This window comes from Phaseolus vulgaris, chromosome 8 (genome assembly GCF_051622355.1).
Source record: "Phaseolus vulgaris cultivar YP4 chromosome 8, ASM5162235v1, whole genome shotgun sequence".
In the NCBI taxonomy this organism is placed as follows: domain Eukaryota; kingdom Viridiplantae; phylum Streptophyta; class Magnoliopsida; order Fabales; family Fabaceae; genus Phaseolus; species Phaseolus vulgaris.
The window spans coordinates 1,812,067-1,833,171 of NC_143505.1; the positions used below are offsets into that span (position 1 = coordinate 1,812,067).

At 32.0% G+C, this 21,105-nt stretch overlaps 1 non-coding gene across 1 annotated transcript; it reads left to right on the forward strand.

Annotated features, from left to right (window-relative positions):
* The first annotated feature begins 13,693 nt into the window (after positions 1 to 13,693).
* On the forward strand, positions 13,694 to 14,328 carry LOC137826655 (uncharacterized). The gene is made up of 2 exons (XR_016515169.1): positions 13,694 to 13,823; positions 13,932 to 14,328. It is a non-coding gene; the product is annotated as an uncharacterized LOC137826655 (transcript).
* Positions 14,329 to 21,105: the final 6,777 nt, after the last annotated feature.

The following is a 21,105-nucleotide window of genomic DNA, read 5'->3' on the forward strand; positions in this document are numbered from 1 at the left end:
CGTGTATACCAAAACGTTGTAGTACCTTCTGCAAATACTGCTTCTGTGACAGCCAAAGTTTTCCCCTCTCTCTGTCCCTGTTTATCTCCATGCCGAGAATCTTCTTGGCTTCCCCCAAATCCTTCATCTCGAACTCTTTACTCAACTGAGCCTTTAACCTGTCAATCTCAACTTGGCTCTTTGCTGCAATCAGCATATCATCAACATATAAGAGTAAGTAAATGTAGGAACCATCTTCAAGTCTGCGCAAATACACACAGTGATCATATTTGCTTCTCTTGTACTTCTGATCCTTCATGAACTTATCAAATCGTTTGTACCACTGTCTCGGAGATTGTTTCAGTCCGTACAACGATTTGCTAAGTTTACAAACCCAATCTTCTTTACCATCAACCTTGTATCCTTCTGGTTGAGTCATATAGATTTCCTCCTCCAAATCACCGTGTAGGAACGCGGTCTTTACATCAAGTTGAGCAAGCTCCAAATTCAACTGTGCTACCAAGGCCAACAAAATTCGAATGGAGGAATGTTTTACAACTGGAGAAAATACCTCATTATAATCAATTCCCTCCCTCTGAGCAAAGCCTTTAGCAACCAACCTTGCCTTGTAGCGAACATCTTCTTTATTAGGAAATCCTTCTTTCTTTGCAAATACCCATTTGCACCCAATTGCCTTTTTACCTTTTGGTAATTGTGCCAGCTTCCACGTCTTGTTCTTATTCAAAGATTGCATCTCCTCTTTCATCGCACCTGCCCAATTACCACTCTCTGAACTCAAAATGGCTTCTGGGTAAGTGGATGGAATGTCATCAACAACTGGAAGTGCATAGGCAACCATATCCATGAAACGAGCAGGCTTCTGAATATCTCGTCTCTGTCTTCTAACTGCAATTGGCACTGATTGCTGTTGAGATTCTTGGGTAGGAACCTCTTCCTCATCTGACTCTTCTTCTGCCATAGGAGAGTCACTTGTGGTATTTCGTGTTGGGATCACCACTGTCGGCTCAAACTCCACCTGCTTCCGAACACACTCCACCTGTTGTGGAGTACTATCAGCTCCTTCTGGATTTACCTTCTTTAACATGGCAGATTCATCAAAGGTAACATCCCTGCTGATAATCGTCTTCTTTGCCTCTAGACACCACAAACGGTATCCCTTCACTCCAGGACTAAAGCCCATGAAAAGAGCCTTCTTTGCCCGTGGATCCAACTTTGATTCAATCACATGATAATATGCAATAGAACCAAAAACATGCAAAGAATCATAATCAGTTGCAGGTTTTCCAGACCATACCTCTAACGGGGTTTTGCCATCTATAGCAGATGATGGCAAACGATTGACGAGATGTTGAGCGTATGTCACAGCCTCAGCCCAAAACTCTCTGCCTAACTCAGCATTAGACAACATACAACGAACTTTCTCCACAAGTGTCTTGTTCATACGCTCCGAAACCCCATTCTGCTGTGGTGTTTTTCTAACAGTGAAGTGCCGAACTATGCCACAATCTTGGCATACCTTCAGGAACGGATCACTCTTGTATTCTCCTCCATTATCTGTTCGGAGAACCTTAATCTTCCTTCCTGTCTGGTTTTCAACTTGAGCTTTCCACTTAAGGAAAATTCCAAGCACATCATTTTTGTTCTTCATAGTAAACACCCAAACTCTCCTGGAAAAATCATCAACAAAAGTGACAAAATAATGCCTACCTCCGATTGACGGAGTCTTGGCAGGTCCCCACACATCTGAATGCACATAATCCAGAATACCCTTGGTATTGTGAATTGCAGTGCCAAACTTCACTCTTCGTTGTTTTCCCAGAACACAATGCTCACAAAATTCAAGTTTGCAAGCCTTCGTACCTTTCAACAATCCTTGCTTGGTAAGAATTTGCAAGGATTTCTCTCCAGCATGTCCCAACCTCATATGCCACAACTTCGTTGCCTCAGCATCCTTCTTAGTGCTAGAAGTTGTTGCCGCTACTGTCCCCACCACTGTACTACCTTGGTAGTAATACAAATTGTTCTTCCTCACGCCTTTCAACATCACCAGTGCTCCTGAAGTTGCTTTAAGAATTCCATCTCGCATCGTCACAACTAGGCCTTTAGATTCTAAAGCCCCCAATGAGATGAGATTCTTCTTCAACTTTGGCACGTACCGTACATCCCGCAAAATTCTGGTGGATCCATCGTGATTCCGCAACTTGATTGAACCTATCCCGACTGTCTTACATGGATTATCATTACCCATGTAAACAACCCCGCCATCGAGTTCTTGAAAATCAAAGAACCATTCCCGAATGGGACACATATGATAGGTACAACCTGAATCCAATATCCACTCATCTGGATGCAATGATGCTGAAAGCGAGACAATCAACACATCACTTTTGCTTTCTGCAACATTTGCATCTTGCAGAGCCTTCCCTTCTTGATCCGAATTTGCCATTACAGACTCACAATATAATATTCAATATTACAAATAATTTCAAACAACCCAAGGCGAACCTTCGGCTCTTGATACCACTTGTTGGGAAAAACGGGTAATTTTCCCACTAAAACAAAACCCTAACAGAGCTACCCGACAAATAATATTGAATAAATAAAGCGGAATAATAAAAGAGATAAAGAGGAAAAACACACCCGAAAATTGTTAACGGAGTTCGGCCTGTTTAGCCTAATCTCCGAGCACAGCAAAAACAACTCCCTTTTATTATTATGAGAGAAGATATTACAAATTGGGATATTTAACAGTGAAGGGGGAGAGTTTAATTTATAACCCTCAAACCTCCTTCCCAAACAATGAACCCACCGATGTGGGACTTGGGATTAAGCCAAAATCAACACCTTTCTATAGGTAAAAAATATTTGACTTACAAAATAAAATAAACTCTTTTATGTCACTTGTATTTCAACTTACAGGTAGCATAAAAAAATTAATAATATGGAGATTTTTGATAATTTTTTTTTGTTTTTTTAAATAATTTGGATATTTCTTCTATATCCATTTTATTAAATTCATTAAGAAATTAATTTATTTTAAGAATAATTTTTATTTAAAAAACAAAGAGGTGTATACTTTTCCAGAGAACAAGTAATCATCACACTCGATTTATTAAAGTTTCAATGAAAAATATTGAAATATTATCAATACTTTGTAACATTATTATTAACAAATATGTTATTAGAAGAAATATTGAAATCAAGTTTCATTTACATAAAACTTATAATCACTACATACAAAATTTATGATCACTACAACATATCATTATAATTGTTTTTTTATTATTATGATTATAATCATGAATATTATTTTTAATAAAAAAAATATAATAATAAAATTAATAATAATATTAAATTGATAATAATAACAATATATATATATATATAAAATAATTCACATATAATAATTAGATGCATTATTTAAGACTTTCGATTTGTTCTATTTAGGTTTGAGCTTAAATATAACTTGTGGGCTTTCACTTTGTTGGACTAGATTGACTGAATATCTCGGTCTCTTCTCACGTTTAGACGTTTGGTCTGATGTCAAAGTCATAAATTATATTAATTAATTATAAGATAAAATTCACTATACTTAATTCTTGGATTGATCACCTATTTATAGTATTTTTTATTAAACTTAAACTCAGTTAACTTTTACTGTTTGTACCTGATATTCTTTAAACACATCCTTTATATTTTGAACCTTTAAATAAACTTTATCAAAGTAACTATTTATTTATTTCTTATTTTTTATTTAATTTATATCTTCCGATCAAATTTTATTTAATTTGAACCTGATATTTTTATTTATCAATCTTTTGGTTATTAGGGTTTTGGTAGAATCCTGAATGGAAAATCTACCATTGATTATTCTTGGGACATTCTTTTTCCAAATCTTCACTGTATAATTAAAGCAACTCCCACTTATTTTGTACTCTTAACAATTTATGGAAACAAATCTCTATCAAACTGTCATTTTCGATAAAGCTATCCTTCCACGTATCATTTCACTTCCAAATCACTTTTTAATTAACTAATTTTTTTTTAATATTGATTAGAATATAGGTCAAAATTATTACTCAACCAACATTAATCAGCTTTTTTTTACTAATATTGACATTAATATTTTCTAACTGATACTATTTATGATAGATGCCATTAAACTTATTTTTTGACTGCAAATCAGCTTTTTTCCGTAAAAATAATATTTTTTTATCCATTATTTTGGATTATATATAAACTAAAATTGGAACGGGTTCCTTGGTAACTCTACCGACAGTGAAATAAAATATAAAACGTGAATCGGCCCCAGAAAGAGATCTTACTAATTAAGTGTCGAATCTAATTTGTATCAATTATCCAATTTACATTACGTTCTGTTCTTATCACTGGACCCAACCACTTTTATGTATTTTTTTTTCTACGATCTATTATTTTAGAAAATTTGAGAAAAACAAGTAAAAAATATTTGAATTGAATAAAAAAATGAAGATATTTTTTTTCAATTTTCTTTCTGCCAAATGCATAAGCTGAAAAGGACAACAATTCGAAGTCTAGTATAATATGTTAATCTACTTTTTTGTCGAAAAAAGAAATAATTTATCACTTTCAAATTTTTTTGTCTAGTTATATTTTTTATCCATTTGAAATCAAAATATTTCTTAAAATATGTGAATTTAGTTTGCCTTTTTAGTTATGATTAGTCAACTTTGTGTTATTTATTATTTTTTTAATTATGTGTAGGGAAACAAAAACGTGTTAAAAATCAATGTTTTGTTACAATTTTAAAATGTTGTAATGCTAAAATTATTAAAAATGTTAATAATCACTAATGAAAAGATTAAATGAATCCAAAATTAAATTAAATTTGAAATGTATAATTTAATAATGTTGTGTGTTATAGTTTTTTTTATCAGCAGCAAGAAACAAATAAATAATGGAGATATATAATGAATACTTGAATTCTTATAGACCTTAATTTCTTATAAGTACGAGTATATCGAATCAGAGTTTAAGATGGACCAAACTATTATAAACATGACGTCCTAAAACTTCTTAACAGAAAAGACAACGAACAAAAAACCTATTACAAAATCATCTGCAAAAGTCTACCAACAAACCTCATTGTTGTTAATGTTTTTTATAGATTTCATACAATCAACAACTTAAAACATCAATCAGAATATGAAAAGTTTGCAAAGCGAAACTTAGATATAATAAAAAACTAAACTTTCAATTGCATTATCGTAAAAATCTTAATATGATCTTTTTTTTTATCAGTAAAAATGATTGAATAACAGAAATCACTTAAGGGGTGATTCAATCCTTATACCTCAATATGATCTATATTACAATTTTTAAAAATCTTCTTATTGGTATGTTGTGTGTTATAGTACTTGATTAGTTTGCTTTTGTTTATATATCAGTTTTGAGTTAAAAATAATTTCATATGTGACACTTTTGATAACAATAAGCAATTATTTTTATATTTAAACAATCATATATGTTATTTTTCTTTCTTTTTGTTTTTGTTGAATGAAAACTATACAAACATTTTGTTTAGATTGAATTTTGAAGTAAGTGAATGATTGGTTGTGGGTGAAAAACATGCAGCGGAGCAAGTATAAATTGATGCTATATATACCTGCATGGCCTTAACTGTGAAGAGTGAATCACTGAAGTGAATGCTGAAAAGCTATTACCACTTTACTACAAATGGGAGGGAAAAGAATTAGGTTAAGAGACAGTTTTTTTTTTTTATCAGCAAATAACAATGAAATTAAATAAGACCACTTCAGGGGTGGTCCAACCCTTATACAACAAAACAGATTTTCTCAAAGAGCCTTTCCATCTACATATCAACCAAAAGACCTCCTACTCTCTTTCCCATCTCAATCAATAATAAAAGAAACCCAAGAAACAACCTTTTACATAAAAACTAAACAGAATACATACATACCAAGGGTTCAAGACACCAATCAGAGAATGAGAAATTAGCTGACGGTATCTTTGATGAGATCCATGACCAAACCTTAATCTGTGTTAGAGAGAAAATTTCAGTGTGATCAACCACTCCACCTTTAAATAAACAATTATTCCTGTGCCTCCATATCTCACTAACCAACGCAATCCACAGGTTTCCCATAATAAGATTAACTGAAATAGGTGCATCCAGAATCTTAAAATGTTCAAAATGAGACCCAGGATCCATACAATCCACTGATCTTATTCCTAACCAGTTATAACAGAGATTCCAAATTAGCCAAGCAACTCTGCATTCGCAAAACAAATGATTTGTTGTCTCCTCTGACCTCCTACACAAGCAACACAAATTACTCTCGATCTCAATTCCTCTTCTCTCTATATTAACCCTACAAGCAACCTTGTTTTCAATCACTCTCCAAGCTGTGACTTGAGCTGAGGGAAGCGCCTTAATTTTCCAGAAAAATTTATACCTTCTTAAGTCTTCCTCACTACCTTCTCCCCTTAAAAACCCATAAGCGGACTTAACTGAAAACTCAGTTGAATCGCTATCCTTCCAAACCCAACTATCCACTGTTTCTGTCTCTAGTGTCTTATTAGAGATCAACTCTAAAAGTTGACTTTCTTGCTCCTCTTCCCAAGCGAACAGACCCCTTCTCCACCTTAAGTTCCACTTCCACGTCCCGTTTTCCCACAATACACAATCACATAAAACTGCCTCCTTATTAACAGATAAAGAATATAGCCTTGGAAAAGTGCTCTTCAATTCTTCTGAGACAATCCAATTGTCTGACCAAAACATAATCTCTCTCCCGTTTCCGACCTCCAAATTCAAACGATCTTCAAACTTCCCTCCCCAATCCTCAGACCTCCAGACCTTCCTTAAATCTCTCCACCACAAAGAGACCTTACTTTTATTATCTCGCTGCTCCTTCAAACCTCTCCATCCTCCATACTTAGATTCCAATACCTCCTTCCACAACCCTCCTGCTTCTGTTTTCAGGCGCCATATCCATTTTCCCATCAGAGCCAAATTAAACTGTCTGACATTTATAATACCAAGCCCTCCTGCTTCCTTAGGTTTACAAACCTTATCCCATGCCGCCCAGGCAATTTTCCTTCCATCTGACCCCCATCCCCACAAAAAATTCCTCTGCAGACTCACAATCTTCTTTAAAACAATAGACGGAATCTTAAAAAGAGAAAGATAAAACAGTGGTATTGACGACAAGACTGACTTAATTAAACAAATCCTCCCCGCCATCGAGATAAATCTTCCTTTCCACCTGCCTAACCTTTTCTTTACCCTGTTAACCACCTCATCCCAGAACTCACCCCTCTTATGACATCCCCCTACAGGCATCCCCAAATATTTAAAAGGAATGCTCATTACCTCACAATTTAGAATTTTCGCAAAGTGAAGAATCTCCGTCTGCTCCACCCCAATCCCACCAAGTCTACTCTTGGAAAAATTCACCTTAAGACCAGATGCCAATTCAAAACAGTTCAACATAACCTTTAAATTAAAAACACTTTTGCTCTTTGCCTTACAAAAGAACAAAGTGTCATCAGCATACTGAAGCATATTTACTTTTACCGACTTATTTCCAATCTCCAAGCTCTCAATCAAGTCCTTCTCTACTGCAGTTCTAGATACCCCAGCTAACCCTTCGGCCGCAATAAGAAACAAGAATGGAGCTAATGGATCACCTTGTCTCAGCCCTTTCTTCGGAATAAACTCCTTAGTAGGACTCCCGTTTACGAGAATTGACATCGACGCTGATTCCAAGCAAGCTTTAATCCAGGAAATCCACTTTTCACAAAAACCAAGCTTTCCTAGCATATAGTATATAAAATCCCACCTCACAGAGTCATATGCTTTCTCATAATCCACCTTGAAAAACACACAACTTTTCTTCTTCCTTTTCAACTCTTCTAAGGTTTCATTGGCTACCAGAATACTATCCAATAACCCCCTTCCTTGAAGAAAGGCAGATTGCCTAACATCGATAACTTTACTGATCACTTTTTTCAACCTGATAGCCAAAATCTTCGAAACTGTTTTATACACACACCCTACCAATGAAATCGGTCTATAATCATTAAGCTGTTGCGGATTATCATTCTTAGGAATCAAACAGATGAAAGAAGCATTTGAACCCCTAGGCCACTTACCATTGACCATAAAATCATTTACTGCTGAGATAAAATCTTCCTTAAGACAATCCCAACAAAACTTAATGAAACTGAAATTAAAACCGTCAGGACCAGGGCTCTTCGAACCATCACAACTCCAAACAGCATTTTTAACTTCTTCTTCAGAGACAACTCCGACTAGAGACTCATTATCTCCTTTTGATAACGAGGAGAACTGAACATTATCCAACCTAACCACTGGCTCGGGCTCCCCAACGAATCTAGCCTCGAAAAACTCCCTGACCTTATTCATTACCACCTCCTTCTCCTCACACCATTGACCGTTCATTTCTACCCCGTTAATCCCGTTTCTCATTCTCCTCCATTTCACCGATGAATGGAAAAACTTTGTATTTAAGTCACCTTGTTTCAACCAATTTTTCCTTGCTTTCTGTTGCACAATCGCTTCTTGTTTAAATAAGTTCTGACTTTGTTCAGCCAACAAAAGTCTCCTCTCCTCCCGCCCAAACTCATCTAAAAAACCTTCGTCATCTCTTGAGTCCAACTCTTGAATTTTCTTTTGTAATAAGATACCTTCTTGATTGACATTCCCAAAAACCTCTATATTCCACTTCTTCAAATCAAGCTTTAACTTCTTCAATTTCTCCTTTAGTACAAACATCCCTCCTCCCAACACTTCATAATTCTGCCATTTGCTCCGAACAAAATCTAAAAATCTTCCATCTCTTTGCCACACATCTAGACTTCTGAAAGGTTTCGGCCCCCAATCTACCGATGTTGTTTGGAGCACTATGGCACAATGATCAGAAACTGATCTACTGAGGACTAAATGTTTACTGTTCGGCCATACATCCAACCATTCCCTTGAAACAAGAATCCTGTCAATTCTGCTCTTAATCGTACCATTCGGCTTGTACCAAGTAAACTTTCTTCCAACCATCGGGATATCCAACAATTCTGTACTTTCAATAAAACCATTGAACCCCTTGATTTCTCTACTATAATCTGATACTGAAACTGTGCTTTTTCTCTCCTCCTTCCTTCTAATTGAATTGAAATCCCCAACAACACACCACACCCTGTTTTGTTGTCTCTTCCTGATCTCACTAATCTCCTCCCATACCTCATTCCGTGCTTTCAACGAACCGGAGCTATACACATTCACTATCGTAAGTTGTACCCCATCTCCTGCTTTCCAAACTCCTTCAATAACCGAATAAGCTTTTCCATTAAAAAATCCCGTCATATCAAAACTGCTTCTTCTCCACATAGTAATAATTCCTCCTGCATTATTAACTGCCCCATTCTCTAACCATTCAATTTCGTTTGAACCCCACAAATAATAACATAGCTCCTTGCTAATCTCTGAGCACTTTGTCTCCTGTAGGCATACCATTCCAACCTCCTCTTTTCTAATCAAGTCTCTTAAGTATGTTCTTTTCGTGCTTCCACCAATCCCCCTTATATTCATACTAATTAGACTCATCATCTAAAACATTATTCTCCATCTGACAACATCTGTAGTCCCGACTCTCCAAGGTACTCAGTCTATTTAAAACTACCTCTTCTTCTTTTAACAACGTGAAACCCATCTCCTTACCAGATTTCCACGCCCTCTTGATTTCACCCTGTTCATCTTTTAATCTCAACATTTTTCTATATTTTCTAACATCTCTAACTGAGATAGAAATTTCTGACCTTAAACCCTTTAACGAATTTGACTTAGATAATCTTTCAACCAACGGTGACTTTCCATCTCTTAGAATCGATATATCGCCTACCCCTCCTCCGATATTGTCCAACAACCTCCCTACCGGACAACTAGCAGAAATTAACTCCATCCCACACATCTTATTCTTTGGTGTAATTTCCACCACAGCTCTATCATCAACATCCGTGACCATTGCGCCCCGTACTAGCCCCATCGTACTCATCTTTTCCGTAACTTTTGTTGTCTCGTCGTCTACCTCGCACACAACGATCCCTTCAACGTCCGCAATCATTGCACCCTGTATTGACCCCTCCATGCTCAACTCTTTCGTAACTTTTGTTGTCTCGTCGTCGGTCTCGCACTCGACGGTCTCTTTGCTTCCTTGATCAAACCTTCTCAACTCACCTTCTTCCTCATCAAGCTGTCCAGCCTCTTCGAACTCGCGACCACCGTTCACCTCCACGTCGCTGATTCCATTCGTATCACCGCCCCGCTTTGAGCTCTCGCTGGCGCCACCCCCCGCGACGCACCATGGCGTTCCAGGCTCGCAAAAGCCAGTACCAGTGTACGCCGTCGCCTGCGTTTCTGGAGCGACCCGTGCTCCTTCACCACCGCCCATCACCGTTCCCACGTCGGTCGGCGCTCCAGACGCCGTGAATTTCTTCCCCGCGTCGCCCACCTTCGACTGTGATTGAGAAGGGATGCCGACGACTTTCTCCACTGCAGCTAGCTTCTCCGTCGACGTCTCCACCCTTTCTTCTCTCCCTACCTCTCCGTCGCACCCTCGAAAGTCATCGAGGATTCCGCCGCCGCCGCCTCCGCCTTCCACCATGTTCTCCACTCTTTCCATTCCAAACCCTAGTTGCATTGCCACGTCAGCAATTGGGTCTGAAATTGGGTCTGAAATTAGGGTTTCCCCTACCCAACTTTCTGCACTCAATTGGGCTTGAACCGGCCCACTGCAGATTAGGTCATCTGCCCATCCCCCAACAATATTCCCAACTGTAGCCGTTCCACTATTATTCTCTACTAATATATTATTTTGTGCCTCCCTTTTTTCCAAGTTGATAATCCCCTCTTTCCTTGGTTCCAACATACTATCATTGTGACTCTTTCCAACAGAAATAATTCCTCCATTAATGCATGTTCCGCCTTTTGAATTTTCTCCCTCTTCTGCCGGATACTGAACAGTCGTCTCCTCCCTTCTCCTCTCTCCTTGTCTACCATCATGATCTGAGTACTCAAACTCTGATAAAACTTCACCTATGCTGGAGTCGAATTGTGCTTCCGATTCATCCTCTGAAGCCACCCCCCACTTGTGAAATGGAAATCCAAGTGAAGAAACAGGGAAAATTTGTTATGTCCACGTCTTGGAAACCCAACCTCAAATCCTTCAAACATTTACCTTTTTTGGATCAAACCCTCTCTGTTCCCTCAAACATTTTTCAAATTTATACCCTTCACTTTGTTTTGGAGGAGAAAATCAAAATACATAACTACATAGCCATCATCATTGATTCATTTGTTGTTGTGACTACTTAAATATATTCGTGATTTGTGTCGAGTGCAGATCAGAAGGAGGATGTAACCCCCATCCTGCAATGTCAGACATTGAAAGAGCTTTCTAGCTATATTGAAAATGACACTAGGTCATACGATACGACCAAGTCAAAACACCTCAAATCTTTGTTGTTAATTACCAATTTGTCTTCACTAAGATCATGTTAAACACACTTAGGTTTATCAAATAATGCAGCACTGTACATGAACAGTATAAGATGACAGCTGAATGATTTCAGTTTTGATGAGAAATAAAAGTGAATATAAGTTGAAGTTAGTCTTTATATACTACTGTAAAGTATTTTGTATATTCTTTAGTATATACTTGTATTAGTAATATGCATATTTTAAAATAAAATAAAAAGAATATGCTGATAATAATTGATGTATAAGATATTATCAATTTAGGTTGGGTAGGTATTTCTTTTAAGAATTTTTGTTTTTTTAGATAATTGTGTTTAAGATGTATAAGGGTTGAATATTCATAAAATAGTTTATTATTTATTTTTTATTAATAAAATAAATATTATGGAAATATGATATGATGTGCTTAATTTTATTGTTAACATAATTTTTTTTACTTGTTATTAATTAATTAAAATAGGATCTTAAGATGCTTTATAATGTATGGTTAGAAGATGATAATAGGAAAAATTATCTTTACACCAGTTTAGAAATTTGACATATTGGACTTTGTAAAATGAAAATCTGCTATTTATTTATTAGTCCTTGAGTTAGTTTATGTAGAGATAACTTGTTTTTAATCACTATAACCAGTCTAATTAAGATTTGTCATGCTTAAAAAATAATGTTACTAATTGGAGTAAAGTTTTATTTATATTAATAACGTAATTTATTTCTTAGAAAAAAAATCTTATTTACAAGAACGAACTTAGCTTTAAAAATAATGTTACTAATTGGAGTAAAGTTTTATTTATATTAATAACGTAATTTATTTCTTAGAAAAAAAATCTTATTTACAAGAACGAACTTAGCTTTAAAAATAATGTTACTAATTGGAGTAAAGTTTTATTTATATTAATAACGTAATTTATTTCTTATAAAAAAAATCTTATTTACAAGAACGAACTTAGCTTTAACGTTGTTTAAATTCTATATGACTTTATATAAGTGATGAGATTTTTTTTTTCTGTAATTATGTATCAATAACTAGTTTTAAAATTCACCATAAAAAAACTAAATTTTCAAAGTATTGATAGAGAGACTGTAATTTAAAATAAAATCTGAAAAGGTTTTTAACCTCATGTCCCTTTAGAAAAGTGAATCCAATCACACCAAGTTTCTATTAATTACAAAAATTAAGATACATCATATTTTATTTTTTTTCTAAATTTAAAAGAAGAGGATAAATGAGAGAAATTGAAAGCATGAAGAAGTGCCATTGATAAGGTCTTAGTTTATTGGTGCTATTCTCACTCTCTCACACTCACGTTTAAAAAAACAACCAAGAAAATAACACCTACCTTTTCTGACCCGGATCACCCAAATTTCTATAAGGGTTTTCAGATTTATGTAAATCTTTTTTTTACAAAATTTTACTTTTCCTTTTTATAGATGTAAATAGATTTATCATTAAAATTGAATTATGAACTATTTTATATACGTTGATAAATTATTAATTAATATAAAAAACTAGATAATTAATATTAATATTTTCTACTTTTATTATTTATATATATTTATATTTAATATTAAAAAATTAATTAAATAAATATAAATATAAATGAGAAGACCTCTAAATTATCTAAATACACCTACATAGCTAATATATTTTTTTTATCAGTAATAAATTAATGAATAAAAAAGAGACAATCCTATACACCCTCAACTCTCAGTTAAAAAGATACAACACTCTACTTTTATTATTTATATTTAATATTAAAATTAAATAAATAAATATAAATATAAATGAGAAGACCTATAAATTATCTAAATGCACCTAGCTAATATAATGTTTATATATAATAAATTCATGCCATATGATAAATGTACAAAGTCATGCAATTTACATAGTCAACATAATAGTTAACCATAAATTTGGTGTCTTAAAAAATTTAATAATAAAATATAAACTTTATATATATATATATATTCTAAAGAAAAAAACACTAAATTACTATATTATTGTGTTGAAGTGTGTCTCATTTTATTTTACTCATTTTTTATTGATAAAAAAAATAAAATAAAATGAAAAAAATTAACAACTTGTAGCAGCAATCTCATTTCTTGAAGTAAAATTTCAGTTCTTTTAACTTAAATATACCTAAGGAAGCAAGTGTGAACAACAGTGACTACCACTCCTTCCCCAATTTGTCGCCAAATTGGGAAGCTAATAGTGCTGCCAATGGACGCTCCACCTTTTGTGCAATAGCCAGCATGAATCTATCTGCAGGTAAGTTTTTCACTTTTCATGAACAATACCTGAATTTCTTTTCTTTTCCTCTTGAAATGGCTTATGACATCTAAAGTGATACTTGAAATCCTGTGTCTTGATTTTTAGGGCTTCAAATTTTTGGAAAATCTTGGGAGGAGTGCACCAATCCTCATCCTACCTAATATGTTAAATTTCAGTAATTGTCTCTTGTGTTTTGCAAGGAATACCATGATCATGGAGGAATCTTTCTGTGTTTTGTACCTGTAACTTTTGTTGTCCTATATTTCCTTTCTAAAATGTACTGATTTTTTTTTGCTCTAGATTAACCAAGGGCATGCCACAGTTGTCAAAAAAGGATGCTGCGTGTATAATTTCTGACCAGTATTTTAATTGTGGCTGATATCATGTAAGGGTCAATTATATTTACAAAGAACCATCCTTTCTAGCAAGCAGATTTCAATGTTTACATAATTAGTTTATGATCAAAATATATATAATGAATTTATATATTGAATTTTTGAAACTTGAAAAGTAGCTAAATCCCATGGTCATGGGAGGAGACGGATGTGCAGAAGAAAATTCAAGATCTTTTAGCTAAACCATGTGCTGATTTACCTAGAGATCATCCTAAGAAAATTTTCTGATTTGAAAAATTTCAGATAAAGATATTTTATATATAATATAACACTTAAATATACACTAAAGACACATGGATGAGTGTAAATTAACTGATCCAATAGAAGAAATCACATAATAATGTTCAAACCTCACAACAATGTTCAAACCTAGACTAATCACTAGGAAGTAAGGCTTACACAGAAGATTAGGTTTCACTCAATTCTAAAAAACTTTACTGCAAGTTGAGAATTGAAAATTTGAAAGATTGAAACTAAAAATTTGAAAGTAGCTAACTTAATAATGATCTACACAATAAGACTAATAAATCTATTTAAAAATTCCAAAATTTTAATATTATCTTATAAAATGAAGTTATATGTTATAAAATTAATTTATAAAGAAATCTTTCTAAATATAATATATATATATATATATATATATTATAATTTAGTTATATAATTAATTAGCTTAGGAGCTTTTAGTATGTTTCATCTATACACTTCTTTAATTTTGTACAATATACTTGTTGCTCTTCTGGCATAGTACATTTTGTTCCATTAGGCTTAAGAAAAAAAACAAAATGATAATTTCTTACATTTTCCAATTCATAATAATTTTCTATAATTGGAAAATGCAGAATTAGTAAAATTAATGGAGAAATTAGATCCTAATATAATTGTCAAAGCCTTATCCACATACGTCCCAAAAACAAGGTTTATTGAACAAAAATGTAATCCTCTAATGTCATTACTATTCCAAACAAGTTTAATAAGCCTATTAATAATTTAATACACTTCAATTAAGTATTTTCAATGGCTTAAAAAAAAGAGTTAAGTGAGTTTAATATTTTCAACATAATAAGCTATTTATTTTTATTAAATATTTTATTTCCATAAATGCCTAGCATAGGCGAATCATCTTGAACCCATGCAATTTATAATTCTTCATATTATTAGCATTCTTCCACTAACAAAATTAAGTGTTGTAGTTATTTTTAATTAGAATTATAAGATATCTATTCTGAGAGAAACAACAATATGTACTTGATGACCATAAAGAGCAGGGGTAAATAATGATCATACAAATATTCAATGAACCTTTTAGTTTAAATTTGAATTAGTCTATATTCAATGAACCACTATGATATATATTTAGCTAAAAAAATTCTATTCTAACTAAATAATAATTAGTTTAACCCTTTGGAGTACATGCACTCAAGACTTAACAATGACTTTGTCAGAACTTCTTAAAAAACTCAGACATTTATGGAGAGATTTCTAGCTGTGGACAAAATAAATGTGATCATACATTCATCTGATTATAACACCCTTAACTGGCTGTTCACTAAGTCCAAGGAAGCAATTAAGGGCTAACACTCATAAGAACCAAGTATTCAATTTTTGTTTTGTTTTAGGTTGTTATATTCAAGAACTGAAATGTACTTTGATTGCTTTAGCAGAAGCATTTGTATTTCATATTACAAAGACAATTTAATGTCTCACAGTTCAGATAGACTCTGATTTCCTACCTACTGGCAGAAACTGGTTCATCTCATAATTTTCTTATACAGAAAAGAAATTATACGTTATAAGCATCTGATAATTGAATCTGAATCATATTCAAGAACTCTCAAAATTCATTCATTGCTGCTAAATTGTGGAGTTGCATAATTTGTTGGTATTTGGGTCTAACTCTTTTTCATCATCAAGAAAAAATAGAATATATATGGTCCAGTTAAGGATTTGTTAGATACTCGTAGAAAGCAAAAGAGACATTGAACTCAAAAATAACCTCAACTGCTTACTCTGTTAAAATTAGTTAAAAACGACTTAAATTTCAAAGATTAACTACGTTGTTCTATCAACAACTTTTAATTGGATACGTACATAGCAGATGATGTTAGAGATACATACCAAAGATTAGAGGTTAGAGGCACTAATTACATAATGAGATTTGGGTCTAACTCTAAAGCATGTACAATGTACATATTTCTAGTTATCTGGTTTTGTGTAGATCTAAGTAAAATAATTTCCATCTAGATTTTCTATAAGTTAGTATGTTTTGTGTTTGATGAAGAAATAGGGTGTCCAAATCATGCATTTAACAGAGGTATTCTTCAATTATTTGTTTTTTTATGGAGAAGATATATTCGCACATCTCAGACTATAAGAACACAGATTGCTTACTAGTATAATGTATCTATGAAGTGGTTGCTTTCAGGAAGAAAATTATTGGAGAAGAAGAAAGTGTCTAACTTAACAGTCATGTCAACATGTTCTCTAGATATCCAACAAAGAAAGGCTAATAAAATCTTTTAGACAACCCTAAAGGCATAGAAGTTTCAGTAGCTAGGTGGAGAATAGCTAGAATAGAATCTGCTATAAAGGTTTCTGCAAAGCGAATTCGTCTGTCAATGCATCATGTTCAATGTTTGTAACCCAGAATTTTAGGCTAGTACAATTCAAAACTGCATCTCAAGTTTTGGTGAAATCCAAGAGAAAATATAAATGTTTATAATTGGACTCAAATCACTGATGAACAATGTTCGACTCAAGTTTCAGCAAAGACTGAAATAAGTTATATTGCTAAATTATTATTTAGTTCTTTGTCTCTATTTATTTTATAAATTTGGATAAATTTGGATAAATTGTGAAATAGTGATTTTGTTTTCAATTTTAAGTTTTTATTGATTCAAAATGTTAAAATTGTACTACTAAATTCAAGGACAACAATTTCAAACCAAAAGTAGTTTGAAAAAATCTGATATCTCAGAGTTCTTTTTTGTTACACAAATTTCATGATAACATAATGTATGGTTCTTATTCACTATTTGTTATATTTTGTTATTCTTATTAGAATTTTATTGATATATATATATATATATATATATATATGAAATATTTAACTTTTTATTAATACATTTCTTCACCATATATTTGGTTAAGATAATTAATTTCTCTAGTATTCAATTGCTTGCTTTTAAAATTATCTAACTTGATAAATTAAACAGTTTTTCCACCAAAATAAGAGGAACAAAACCTGCATTTTCAGAATATCTCCAACCATGGTATTAAGCCAAGCTATTTATTTCATTATTTAATTATTATTAAAAGTATACAACTTTTTTGTTAATTTTTTTACAGCTTAACAGATCTTCATTCTTATAAGGCATCTTTTAAATTTTTACTAAATAGTTGTTATTAATTACCTCACATATCTTTATATCTTTCTCATAATTTTCTTCGTGTGTTGTACCAAATAAGTGAATTAAATGGGAAAAGCCTGCATATAGTGCCCAACAATGTTCTGTTTTTCAATTACATTTAAAGTTTTATCTTACTAATTTGCACTAAATTTAGGGTTAAATAATTTTTTTTTTCTGATTTTCGTTCAATCCAAACTTTATACTTCATATACTTATAATAAGAAAAAAAAACTATTAAAACGAGATCCTTAATATTCTTTTTTACATAAAATTTTAATTAAAAAAAAAATCTGTTTACTACATAAAAAAATTGATAAACACTAGTGTTATTTTTAATATAACATCTTAGTTCATACTAAAAATCTATTTATCACATACAATATCAATTTTAATAATTTTCTTACTATAATTACACATAAAATCTAAAATTTACACTAAAAACAAATATCAATTTCAAGTTATAATATAGCAGAAAAAAAATAACAGAAAATTCTTTAGCCCAAAATATCAAGTGTATAGCACATAGACTCAAGGTAAAATATAAAGAGTTGAAGCAATGGAGTTAGTAATTTGAGAAAGAAGATTTGACTGTACTAAACTTTTGGGTATATAAATGAGTCAGAAAATAGTACTGTGGAAGGGAAGTTAGGTAGTGAAAGGTAAGGATGAGAGATTTTATTTGTCACCTAAATGATCCAACCTAAATATCTAACCCATAAAAGTCCCTATATGCTATATATTCGTACGTTTATTAGGTCATTAGATTTCTATTGCACCCTACCTAACCATCACCATCCATACAAATTGTCCACTTCCACTGTACTTTTACAGTATAAAATCACACACAAACCCATATTCCAGAACGAGAGACAGGGAACATCAACAACAAAAACAAAGTCAAATAACCATGCTCTAGTTAACCTCATACAAAAAACATTATACTGGTTTTAATTTATGAAAATAAAAACACTAAAATAACCATATGAATTTCACTTTATCATCACTATTATTACATAGTTTCTTAATCTTCAAACAAATCATCACTATTGTAACATATAATAGTTTCTTGATGTTATTTTTTTTATAAAAAAAAAATAATAAATAGAACAATTTTATGAGTTAGTCAACCTTCATACAGATCATGAAAAATAAAGCATACTTCACCTCATTACCCATCCCAACTGAGAAAGAAAAATCATCATCTAATAAAAAAAACTAAAGCACTAACATAGCAATCTCAAATTAAAACAATGGAACTAACCATTCAAACAAACAAAATAGATAACATCTAAAAGTGACATCTAATCTAACTTCACGAACAACCAACGTTAAACCCACACAAGACCTCCAACGAGAGACTAATAAAAACAAACAATTTAAATCAAATTCAGACAAGTAATGGAAACAAAACACCAATCAAAGAAGAATCAAAGAAGAAGAATGAGAGCAGAGGAAACCTTAAATATAACCCAACATGTTATTAAGAAACCGAAGGCTGCAACAGTTGATTTCAGTAATGAAAGCTTACAACTTAACCAAGTAACTATTCTGCATATAGCGTGTCAATTACCAAATTGCTTGTTTCAAGTTCTTTTGTGTGTGACGCTCATGAATTTAACTAGATAAACCAGGGAAGAATCAGTGTTATTGATTATTTGATACCTTAGGCTTTGCAGCACATTTGGATAAGACGTTTTACTGGTTTCGTGGCTTGCTCCTCGTTTCTGATCCTTGCATTTTATAATCTACACACAGATAGTTTCATATATGTTACACAGTTTTCTTTATTAAAATAATTTATATATATAAATACAACTTTATATGCCTTAATGTTTTAATTAATAATTTTATATAATGTGAAAGAAGAAGATAAAATGTTACACACGTACCCCTTTGTTCTCTTTATTCAGTCTCATCTGACTCAATCCACTTCATTAATAGGGTTTTTCAGTTTCTGATATTCGACATAAGGGAAAAAAACACTTTAATCATTCGAGAGCAGCAGCAAGATTTGGAATCTCAATCCAATATTTGGATTTTAGAATTCCTCAAAAAAAAAAATTAATCAGAGTGACTCTTTTACCAACAAAAGATTGAATAAATAAACTGAGATCTGTTGCTCATTTGTTTTGTCTTTATTCGCATGTCGAAAAAAATTATGTGAGATTTTGTATGATTTTGTTCGGAGATATTTTGTTTTTTTATGCTTTAAAAGTGTTTTGCAGGTAGGCTGTTTATAAAAAAAAGCATAAGAGTTGAATCACTCTTAAAGTGATTCACTTATGTATATTTTATTGATGGTTGATAAAAAAAAAAAATTGAGTAATAAATCGATTAGCTGCATAAACTGTGCTAGTTTATCTTCTTATGTTCGACATTTGCTATGTTGTATATTTTTCTAAGCAGTGTCTTTCTTTTCTTATAGTTTACTTGCAAAATTTTGAAACTTAAAAACTTTAAAAGTAATTTCAATTAATAAAATATTATTTTAACAATAATTTTTAACTATATTATTATACTTAACTCAGATTTAAAATTTAAGTATGCATATACGGGAATTAATAATAAAGGTCAAGATTTTTTAAATACATTGGTTGACACGTCTAATGAATTAAAAATAAAACTTATTAAATATTTTATGTTAAGAAATTATAATAACATATAGGTAATAAATAATATATATGTATATCCTTAACATTTGCCCAAAACGTTATGAATCCTCCTGTGTAAAACATGTGAAAATTGTAGAATACAAATTCAAGCCACCTCCATGCAAATTTTTAATTTAAAATATAAATTATTAAAAACTAAAATTTAATAATAAATAATTAGATTTTAATTTAAAAACTATTTTATAAATTTGTATTAATAATAAAAATGACTTAAACATTAATGTTTTTTTAACTTTATAATTGCGTCTAAATTAATTTAATAGTAAATAATTATTTTAATCACTAAAATACTTTTAATTTGATAATTTTTTTAGAATATATTATTATTATTTTTTAAATTTTGATTGTGATTCATAGAAGGGTTTTAATAAGTTTTGAATGAAAAAGTTAAAATGGAAATGAGTGAAGTTAATTAAGTGAAAAGAAAAGGTAATGATTGCTTACGATGGCAGAGTGAGCTTTATACATGGCTCGCTTCCATGCTGTCTCCTCGTTCTATTCTATCGTCAGAAAGTCAATTCTTCACCTCAAAAGTTGTCAAAATTTTGCAGATTAACCAAAAGAAACACAAAACATAAATCATAACTAAATCTTTAATACCATCATATATAACACACCCTGCTCAGTGATAACTCTTCGTGCAGTGATAAATTAGATTAACAAAATTTGTTCTTGGATACTCTCTCTTAATCTGCACAATAGATCAAAAGAAACATCAGAAATATATTCATTATTTTGCTATATGTATATGTGTGTTATATTTTTCATATAAAATTAAAGAGTTATTTGAGATATTAAAACCAAT